Source organism: Acartia tonsa, chromosome 4 (assembly GCF_053477335.1).
Source record: "Acartia tonsa isolate MP-2025a chromosome 4, ASM5347733v1, whole genome shotgun sequence".
NCBI lineage: Eukaryota > Metazoa > Arthropoda > Copepoda > Calanoida > Acartiidae > Acartia > Acartia tonsa.
In genome coordinates, this window is record NC_137263.1 from 37,825,431 (window position 1) to 37,837,513 (window position 12,083).

Below are 12,083 nucleotides of genomic sequence, written 5' to 3' on the forward strand. Positions count from 1 at the left end.
ATATAATATCACAGTTCCACTACAAAACTATAAAATATTTTTTTTAAACATATCAAGTTAAAGGTTGTAGAAAAAGTCTTTGTTTCAAAAGTAGGCCTCATGAAAAGTTAACCAAAATTGTTTAGACTTCAAATTTTTATTCATTAAACACGTAATGTCAGGAGTTTGGTTTCAATATCTTTTCCAGATTTTATAACTATTAGCTAGCTGACCAATTTATGGTAGCTGGCTGAATTTCAAAATAGATAAGTTTTCAGTGTTGCTTTACTTTTATCATTTTTACTGGTAATTAGAAATCAAGTAAGGTAAAACGTAAAAATAAAGGAAGTATGAATTTTGAAACAATGTTTACAGTCGTTATTTAAAATTTAAGGACGTTATGGACTTTTGTTTTCCTGTTTTAAGTAATTTACAAAACAATTTAAACCCCCACTTTAAGATGATGCATCACAATTAATTTTTAAAGACCACTTCACATTCTTATCAAACAAACTATTTTTTAGCGCTATTTTGCATTTGAAGGACCTTAAATCTGTTATTTTGTTACGTATAGAACTCAAATGGAAAGGGTAGCAAAATAATAAAATAAATAGATATCGAAATCCTAAGCATAAATGTACTTTTTAGGTTCCTAAGGAAGAAGTCATCCCCCCCCACTCATTGTTTGTAAGCACATGCCCATATTTTTAATCAGCTGATAGGACAGAGAGTCAGATCAGTTTCAAGTCACAAGACCTCCACAAGATCGATACCCTTCCCCTCATTCCCTAGAGAGTGCCCATTACATCATATAGCCCCCCTCCATATGCCCAATTCCCCCCCCCCCTACCTCCCCATTGGAACCTGTGAGAATGGGCACCCCTACCCATCCTATCCTCCGACAACGTCATACAAGATTATCACGTGATCAATATTAATAAAATAATGCATTTTAACTAATAGAAAAACTTTGATAAATTTTAAAAATGTCAATTCTTAAATCATTATTACATTTAAAAATTATACAATGACATACTAATACATTTATGATGACTTTAACCCAATAAACTCTCACCTAGCTATCACGAGGTACCAACAAGAACAATTATTTCCAGCACCACCTTCACACAGATGAAAAGATTCGGTTTAAACACAAACAAAATGGGAATAAATTCATTTTTTAATATAAAGATGTTTTTTGAGGTGGGTAAAACTATTTTGCCCGTAAAGTTTTTTGACACAAAATTGCTTTGATTCTGTTTGGTTTGTGTGAAGGGGAGGTACTGCTGAAATTAGAGAGAAATATAGATAGATTCATTAAAGATAGAGAGATAGATAAGGAGAAAGAGGGCAAAAGAGAGAGAGAGAGGGGGGGTGAGAGAGAAATGGTCTCCTAACCAAAATCTAGGCACTCTGAGAGTCAAGCTCACGAGGACAAGTTTGCTTTATTCTAACCCTCGCCCCGTCCATACCACGGAGACGGAACGGAGAATAACGGAGCCACTTGCCGTCAGACTCCCAGAGCAATTTGGTTTCTCCGAGAATATATATCTGGTAGGATGGGTATTCTCAATATTCATTAGGGTGGTCTTGTTTACATTCTTATCTTATTTTATACATTTTATACTATTTTGCTGATATTTGATCAAAATTAGACTATCTTTTAAAGTTATTATTAGAATTGCGTTATAAGGTAAATTTTAGTTTTAAAATTCAATGTTAGTCACAAGCTCGACATAAACATCAGGCAATTAAATTTGGATAATAGCATATTATATCTCTATTTTCATCATAGGCATTCTTGACTACTAGTGGTTGCGCCCTTAGCATCTAGGAGCTCTGTATTTGTAGTGATAGGAAATGCAGAAAAAAAGCCTAAAAACATCCCAAGACTTATCTTAACAATAATTCGCCAAAAACCATTAAGGAACGTATGTGAAGCTTCCTTAGAATGGAGAACTCAATCGGTTCAGTTGTTATCGAAATCTTAAGCAACAAACTAATTACCTTTTTACTTTATAAAATAGGATATTGATCTTCAAAACTAAATATCGGTAGAAAAATACTTTTTTAAAAAGTAAATAAGCAAATAATAAACAATTTAATCATTTCCAAAAATAAATATTACCTAATATTATTCGGTGAATTAAAATGATTTGATGAAAATATAAAATATGACGATTTTTTCTAGTTTCTAGGTATTTGTTTAAATATATTAAATATTTGGATAAATATGATAAAAATAGATTTCTCCTGAAAAATGAAACATTTAAAGAATCATTCTTGTACTAAGATTTGTACTTAAACAACTAAAATTTACATCCCATCATCAATTCTTTATGCAAAATAACATAGAGAAATAAAAATGAATGTGGGGGAGTGAAGTAACTAGTCAAGCTAATATGAAAAATTGGATTGTAAGAAAACATTTTTTTATGAAAGCTAGCAAAAATGTAAGTCTAGAATATATATACATATATTGCATAACCTTATATGTACATATACAGTACATATCATAATATGCATTTGGGCACCCAAGACTTGGTTTTGATCAAGATAGAAAAAGGGATCTTTCATTATGAAAACAAAATTAAACAATTTAGATTAAGGCAATGATGCTTTTGTGTTTAGACTAAAACAAGGATGACAACATCCATAAGTAGCGAAGCACAAAAATTGTGGATGGGAATACTTAGAAGTAGATTTAAAATCAATGATAGATTTATTGGAGAAAATAAACATGAAACCTTGTTTTATTTTGTATGATGAAGATGGTTAAAGTAAATTACATACTAGATGCACATAACAATGGGAAAAAATATTTTGAAACTGTTAATGCAAAAAAGTTTTAAAATTGGACCAAAAATGCCAAAGATATGGGGAAATATATCAACATATAAAAATAGCCAAAAACCTGCTAAAAGGCAGTTTGGCCGCCATTGTTTCTTTTCATAAAGAAATTTAATTTTAATATCTTTAACTGAAAACTTTTTGAAAATTGAACCATAAACACCAAAGATATGGGTAAAAATGTGAAAAATATAAAAATAGCCAAAAACCTGCAAAAAGGCAGTCTGACTGTCATTGTTGTTTTCTTCAAACGACAGGAAATTTAATTTTGATATCTTTAACTGAAAAAATTTCGAAAATCGGACCATAAACACCAAAGATATGGAGAAAAATGTGAAAAATATAAAAATAGCCAAAAACCTGCAAAAAGGCAGTCTGACCGTCATTGTTGTTTTCTTCAAATGACGGGAAATTTAATTTTGATATCTTTAACTGAAAAAATTTTGAAAATCGGACTATAAACACCAAAGATATGAAGAAAATTTGGAAAATATAAAAAATAGCCTAAAACCTGCTATAAAGCAGTCCGACCGCCATTGATGTTTTATAGTTAATTGTGCTCCTTAATGATGGAAATGTTGTCAAAAAATTTCAGCTCTCTATCTTTTATAGGAGCCGAGAAAATCTCGTTTCCCCCAATTCATTAATTACGGACGGACAGACGGACAGACGGACAGACGGACAGACGGACGGACGGACATTGTGAATTATAGAGTAGCTTCGCTACTAAAAATTGTTAAATAAACGGAAATCAAAGGCGAATAAAATTAAACCAGGTTAAGGCATTCAGACAAATTTTCAGGGCTCGGCAGACGCGCGTCATCCGCCTATAAGCCTCAGGAAATTCAACAATTTAATAATCAGCTGGAAATCTAAAACTTATATGGAAATTCCTCTTTTCAAAAAAAATTTCAAAGCAGCCAAACGGGTTTAAATTTAAGGTTTAGTCGCAGCTGACGCGCGGCTGCCGAGCCCTGCAAATTTTATGAAAATGGTTGAATTCTGGAAGTATTCTGTTTTTATGTGTTTGTGTGTGTATGTGTAGGGGAAAGAGTTTGTGTTTTTGTGTGTTGATAGTTTTGTTAACTAGATTATTGTCTCCAGACCTATCTCATTATTAAGTTAACTAAATTTAGGGTTGTGCAATCTGTACTATAGCTGATTGTAGATAAGCTTCTAAAATAACTTTTTGGGTCTTTTTTGGGCTTTATGTTAAATATTTATTTGTCAATTGGTCATTGAACTTAATATATGTATAAGCTATTAAAAGTTTAGAAAACTCAAAGCAACTATTAACAAAAACTACTACCGAAAAAATTGAATTTTCTTTAATTGAAGGCAAGGATGTGGACATGGGAGGATTGAATGAGAAATTAAACCCATAAGAAGTTTATGTAGGGGGTATAAAGCATCCGTCCACCTCAAGAAATAGTACCCCCTCCACAGATTGTTTTAAATAAAGGAGATTAAACAGACTATGGAGAACTAAAATCCGTCATATAACTTGCTTTTGATGATGAGCGGCAACTTATTTATCATTATCTCAATCTAATTTAGTATACGCTGCTATGTCAGGTGTGGGTACAGTGTAACATAAAATTATTTATCATTATCTCAATCTAATTTAGTATACGCTGCTATGTCAGGTGTGGGTACAGTGTAACATAAAATTATTATCTCAATCGAATTCTTTCTTGGTCCAATCAATTGACAATCAATAAGAAAGTGGAAAATTGTGGTTTAATTTTATATTCAATCATTTTTAAACAGGCATTATTTCATATTCCATTGCCATATCCCCAACAACCCTGTTGAAATGACTCATTGTCAAGAATATGAACACCCACAAGGGAATAAATATTTACATGGATAACAATGTTCTTATACAAAAATATAAAAGATGATTTCTTATTAACTACTTTATGATATCCATAGTCATATACAATGTATATTGATTATTATGTACAATAAACAAGGAAAATATAGGCATTTGTATAACGCAAAAATAAGACCAGAAACCTACTATTTTGGTAAAAGAACAATTATCTAAATATTTGACAGATATTGTCAATAAATCACCTAAAAAAGTATTTCATTATGTCAGATAAGTGACAAAAAATCAAGACATAGTAACTTAGTTAGCTATTATGGTTCCTAATCATAAAGACATTGTTCATGTTCATGTTTCTTTTACAAATATTATTTATTTTAGCTATGAAATTGTAACATCATATTAAATTTAGCAACGGTATTGCCACACTTATTTCTAGATATGAGAGTCATGCATCATACAAATATTATGCTTGCTATGATTGCTTTATTCATGCCACACCATACATATATTCACCGAATGCGCATTTCCTCTCAATAAATGCTTTTATTCTAGCTATGACTATTGCGCACCCTAACAAATATAACATTTCTTTCTTAGAGTGCCACATCATACATAGATTGAATAAAATGTTCACTTTCACAAAAAAAAATATTTTAGCTTTAATTTTACCACACCCTAACAAATACAATACTTATAGCTATGAGAGTGCCACACCAAACATATATTGACCGAATGTTCACTTCCCCGGAACAAATGCAAACTCTGGAAACTCTTTTAGCTGTGATACCAGTCAACAACGGCCCATAACAAAATTATTTGGACAGAAATTAAAGAAATGAAATAAAAAATAATATAAAAGTGTCATGGAGGGATGGAAATTGGGCTGCTTAATACACTAGTCCCCAAAGTTTTATAATAACCCATTATTATTTGTTAAATTAACAACTTTGGGGGCTTGTATTGATTGGTTAGTTCCTAGATTGAGTGTCCAAACGTTTCAACTATTAATTGTTAATTAATTGTTAATTATAATCTACAGAAGGGTTGATTTTTTGTTAAATCATTTGGGATGTACATCAATTTATCGGCTATTGTTATATCCCTTTAGATCCCTGTAAAAGCGTAGCATCTTGACCAAATAAGTCAAATAAGTGCCGACAACAGGAGTGCATGTTTGTGTTTTGGTTGCCGTGGCCGAATTATAAAAGAAAGATTGCACCAATAAAAATGGAAAAGAAAAGGACGGCTTGTAAGTGATATAAAAATGGAAATTTATTCAAAAAGAAAAAAAGGATGGAATGAAATTGAAAGAGAAGATAAAACTATATCCAGTATGGCTTCGAACCCGATTAATATCCGCTGGCTTTGAACCAGTTCACGACCATACTGAAAAATCATGTATAGCATCGTATTCTAAAAATTTTTTCACGAATATTAAATAAAATCATAAAATTAATACCAATTTTGTTAACCCTGTCCTCGGTCCATCGGGTTCAACAAAACTGGCTTTAATGCTATAACATTTGATTTTAATATCCACGGAAAGCTGTCTATAACACGATGCGATAAATTACTTTAAAAACTATTTGAATATTGTAAATTGTAGAGTAGGTTTACTTCTAACAACAATTTTATCCAGCTCTATACTGTTGTTAAGCTTTTTCTTGTATGAAGAAGAGTGGAAAATATTATTTTGGATTTATATATTTATCCTAAGCTACACACTAACATACAAATAGTAAAAAAGAATAAAATTAGGTTGAAGTGATTTTGATAAAGAAGACTATCTATTGTATTTTTGAAGCATAATATCTCTTAAATCGGTAGATAGCTTTCTAGAGGGTGTTAAAAAAAAATGCGGACATTTTTAAAATTCAAATTGCGCGGCTTGTGTTAATAGTATAAAAATGTTACGCATACCGTTAGACCAACTAAGAAGTCTATTGTATATATAAGAATGATTCCTATGCTACGTATAGTTTAGGAGCTACATGTTAAAATGTCCCAACTGACTTAAAACTTGAAGAGTAAATTTTGGAACATTTTGCCCCCTAGCTCCTAGCTCCTAGATTATTTGTAGCACAGGAACTGTTCTTATATTATCAAAAAATACAGTTCATTGCGGTTCTAACGGTTTGCATAACACTTTTTACTATTAACACAAGCCGCGCAATTTGAATTTTAAAAATGTTGGCATTTTTTTGCACACCCTTTATGTATTTAAGCGTTGGATTAGGATGGTTTTAAAATCACCGATCTTTTTCATTTAGGGTTATTTTTTTATGTTAGAGGTTTCCAATAGATTTTGAATTTGAAGGAAGATGAGATATAATCTTGAAATAGATGCCAACTATATAAATATGCCAGAAATTCAAAAATATTAAGCTTGACACTAAAGTTTTATAATGTAAAAGTATACTGTTTTAATGGTGATTTCTAGAACGACAAGACAAAATGATATAAGCTTAGTATTTCTATAATGTATTTATTAATAAGTATCATGCATTTTAATCAATTTTACAACTTGTAAACCTTAAATTTAAGCGCATAATTCAAAACATATATTCTTTTATATGCAATGTTATGTTTTTTTATGAGCTTTGTTATTACTGATGTAATCATCCTTGTTTTCTTTAGTAAAGTATTATCTGTGAGATGAAAAGATTTAATATCTTTCTTGCCAGCAGTTTTAAACAGATTATATAGTTTCTAATCAGTGACACAAAAAAAGAGAAAGAAAAACCGAGAAATGAGAATTTAAGGCGGTTTCCTAAAGTGCCAAGCCGAGCACAGACCTCCCCACCATTCTTTATTGAATTGAAATCATAGAAGGTGTTTACTGTTTTGTTTTTCGTTTGTTTCTAAAACTTTAGGTTAGGTTATATTGGATTAGGGTTAGGGAAATAAAGGTATTTTAGTCAATAGTCACTTTGAGGGAAAGGACCGAATTTTTTATTTTATATTGTAAACATGGACGAATAATTCAAATGGTGAAAATTATGATCCTTTTTAGAAAGAATAGAATGGGTAAAAAAAGGAAATAAAAGGAAGGGGTACAAAATATTAATAAAAAAGTGGTAAAAATAAAAATACAAAGAAGATCCGAAGTCAATGAAAAAATGAATATTTCTTAAAATCTTTACAAACAAACAGACCATTAAAGCTTATTGTTTATATAGAGTATAGTTGCTACTAAAATTTAATAAAGCAAGATATTTATATAATAACCGCTGTAACGTTTTCATTTGTATGTCATAAAAGTTTTAATGTTATTTTGGAACACAATAGATTAGAGGGAGGATAGTTTTATCATTTTCCCAGAGATAGTCATATACTGTAAAAAAATATTCTATTAGTCGTAAGAGCTCGCAGCCGTACAGACAAAGAATCTTACTGTGTCTTTGAGATCTGAACCTATGTACTGAATATTTTTAAGACTAACTACGTAATGTTTTTGATAATTAAGGTAAATTAATTAACTTAAAAAATATCAATAATAACTACTCTGGTCTTACAAGGAGCTTGACTGTGAAGGAGAACCATGTAGGTCCAGCGGTTACCAATATCTCAAGCTACTGATACAGAGACAGACAAACATCCTATAACTTTTACATTAGAATAAAACCATCATAATAGTTTCAAATAATATAATAGTTATTATAGTTAATACTAGATCTAAATTTTGTCCACCGGATATTAATCTATTTCTAAGGAATAAGAGAAATGTTTTTATAGTGTATTATAGTAATAAATGTATATATGGTTTATATTTCTACTATACTCAGGGTAATAATACTAGCTTGTGAAAATACTATATTTTAGGCTTATAACAAAAACAAGAATTTTTATTCTTTAACTATCATATAATAGAGAATTCTCATTATTATATGGTTAAGTATGAACCTCATTAGTACAGCTACAATTTTGATTTAAATTCAAATTTAAATTAATTTTAAAGATTTGCTCATGCTTCCCTAGCATCTAGGGTATCTGTATTCGAAGTAGAAGGTTAGGGACAGAATAATAGCCTAAAATCTCCTCAAGCATAAAATAGGATAAAACCATCCAAGGACCTATTATAAGCTTCTCGTCGTTTTTTGGCTAGTAAGATTTTAACGAACAAACAAAAAACCTCACTACTTTAAAGAAAAGGATGACAAGATAACGATTTCTAATTAGATTATAAAGACCCAACCATGATTACTAGAAAATCCTTCATAAGCCTAATTGAATAAAGGAAGAAGGGAAACAATCACACAGTGAAAATATTATGGACTTTTTCATAAATTAATAATTCGTTTTATTAATATATTTTATATATTTTGCCTTAATTTTTTATATAAATAAAAGTAACAATTTCTTTTGATAACATTTTATATAGAAATATCTTAAAAATCAAATTTGAAAACCAGAAGTAACAAGTCTTTATTTTTAATTTCTGAAGGAACTCAAAACATAAGAAAATAAGAAAATCCACCAAAAAACTTGACTGTGTGAGCTGGGGAAGTAAATTAAAAGGGAGGGAGAGTAAGTATGTCTCCGGGGCTTCTAGTGGTAATCTTATTGAATTGTCCCACGGATGGATAAGTCAACAAGTCTAGAATTATTCAAATAGCTTCCAGTAAAAATTTTTTATTTTTGGCATCGGTATAATAGCATTTGAAGTGTGATGTAAAGCTCTAATCTTTTTGATTAGTTTTTCTTATTAAAAAAATAGCAGTCGAAATAACCCAGAATTGACTGCACCTTAGACGGGCGTGTGAAATTTTTAGCAAGAGTTTACATCGATTTTTTATTTTAGCACAGCTAAAACTTCTAGACAATTAAATGTTCCTTTCGGAAAGTTGCTTGACTCTATGTGAAGGACAAAGCTTATAATTGGTCAATTTAAAAAAAAATTACATATCCGTTTTTCCTAGAAGTGTCCTCGTATCACTTGAGTTCAGAGAGGGAAGAAGTTACTCTTGATAACTTTATCTTTTATTTTCATTCAGATTGGCCACACACACATAAACACACACACACACACACATAAAATCTAATAAACAAACACATAAATACAGACTTACAAACAAAAGTTATCATATCTTTATTGGTATTTTCTCAAAATAATGTTTTAAAAAATATGAACTTAATTTTGAATTGGGTATTGGGTAGCTACTTTACAGATTAATGTGTCAGCTTGTTTTTTGATTATATCCAAAAAGTAACTGTGCATTTTAAATTAGCCTAACTAACATTTTTTTCCAATATAAAGTTTTATTACAATGTTTTAGAATACTTTTTCGTGGCAAGTTCGATCAAGCTGTTTAATTTATATTGTGCATTATATAGCCAGTGATATGCCAAACTCTAAATTCGTCAAACCATGGATCAAGCAATTCTTAGAATATCAAATCATGTTAACACTGGGATTAATATATTATTTTGTATTAATGTATAATCGTATGGCTTGTCATTTGGCGCCTTTTTAATAGAGGATTTTCTTTTCATGGTTTAAATCTATAATACAAAGTAGAACGTTGTCTGTTTGTAGCGAAGGATCTCGCTAACCGCTGAACCGATCGGGTTCTCCTTTACAGGGTAGCTTCTCATAGGTCTCAGGAAGGTTTATAACTATTTTCTTGGGGGGTTGGACACCCCCAACCCCTCCCAAAACAATGAAAATTCCCCCCCCTCAAACATTTTTTTTTCTTTTCAAAACTAAAATTAAAATAGTAGGGTCGACTAAGTTACCCCCCCCAAAAATTTTTTTTATATTTTTCTTTTAAATCTAAAATACGAAAAATTGGTTTGATTAAACCTCTTGGGGCAAAGCCGCTAGTATCACATACAGTAATTGAAGCATTTAAAGTTTCTGGTAGTACCAAACAGACAAGTAATTTTAGAAATTCAATTACCTTTTTCAAATGACTTTAGACGATTTTGTAAATATGTGTTAAACGCGATGCTTAAGTCAAGGTGTCACTAATTAGAACTAATCCTATGTATGTGAGTACAACCTAAATCAGAGCTAGATAATTTACACCTGTATCAAATAACAAGGATGATAATATCTGTAAGTAACTTTCGCTAAGAGCAACAAAGCAGACGAAGGTAAGGAGTTAATTAATGAATAGATATTTTTAAGTCGAAGAAAAATTCAGAAAAATTAAAGAAAACTATCTTTTTAGCAGATGAATTAAGCATTCACATAACTACTTTATAAAGCCCAATAGCATTATATTGTTAATACGTACTACGTAATACGTTTGAGATACAGAGAAGCTTCGCTACTCCTAAAAATATACCGTTAATTAGAAGGATAAAGATAATGGGATGCATAAGTACAGACATTTCAAAACACGTGATCTTCACTGTAAAAAAAAAATTTATCATGTTTTTCTTACTGTTAAAAAAAAGATTTTTAAATCGCATAATTTTTTTGTTAAAGTTACCTAACATAAAAATCTTTCGTTTATATTGAAAAAAATGACATTAATCTGGAAAAAAATGTGGGACATTGAGATAATTTTGGCAGTGTTGAATAGGTGAAAGAATTATTAGAAATTAACTTAATTAATAGAGTAGCAATAATATGAAATTAATTGCCAAGTGATATTAGACATACAATATTATCATAACTTTTGTACTATATATAAGAAAATTAAGTAATTAAAATCTTTTTGGCTTCAAACTTTCAAATTTGTAATAATTCATACACATACAAACATAATTGCAATCCAAAAACTTTTTCTTTAAAAAGTTATTCGTGCAGACGGTCAGACCCAAGTACTAAAAAAGCAGCGCTATAAATAGCTTTAAATATTTCTAAAACATATTCTTAAATTAAATGTAAAAATTAAATATTATTTTCATGGGGTTTGAGAGAGAGAGATAAAGAGAGAAAAAGAGAGAGTGAGAGAGAGAGATTTGATTTAGGTTTAATCCATGATGTTTTTAGCGTATAAAATATTCTGTGCTGATATCTGGGAATGATTGATAGTATTTTCCCTAGCACATCAAGCCATACATTCAGACTAATACAGGGAGAAGAATAAGGAAAAGTATTTCATACTCAAAATTTATACAATTGCTTTAAAATGATTTGTTGTAATAGGTCGGAGGTAACTAAAATTTTAGTTTTTACTAATACTAAGAGTAAAATAAAATCAATATTCTTTTCCATGCTAGTCCTTTGTGTTTCCGAAAATCGCCGGAATTTTGCTAAGAACTATTTATAAACTTCCTTGGAAAGTGCCAAAAAAATTTAAGTCATGAAATTTTTTGTACTATTAACATTTAACTATTAAACATTTGTTGATAGGCATAAAAAAATATGAGAAATTTTTTTTGGGAATGAATATCCACGTCAAACTCCCCTCTCACGCCGTCAATCTTTCTTTTTTCATACTTTTGTATTCAGATGGTTTCTACATTT

At 30.2% G+C, this 12,083-nt stretch overlaps 1 protein-coding gene across 4 annotated transcripts in view; it reads right to left on the minus strand.

Annotated features, from left to right (window-relative positions):
- Positions 1 to 12,083, minus strand: part of VGlut (Vesicular glutamate transporter) — a 44,476-nt gene that overhangs the window by 24,981 nt on the left and 7,412 nt on the right. Inside the window, exon 1 of one of the 4 annotated variants that reach the window (XR_013878857.1) lies at positions 1,055 to 1,273. The exons of 2 other annotated variants lie outside the window; for them this stretch is intronic. The gene's annotated coding sequence lies outside the window, so the exon portion shown is untranslated. Of the gene's footprint in view, positions 1 to 1,054; positions 1,274 to 12,083 lie in introns of those variants that run through there. One more of the 4 variants, XM_080157930.1, reaches the window with a different exon arrangement.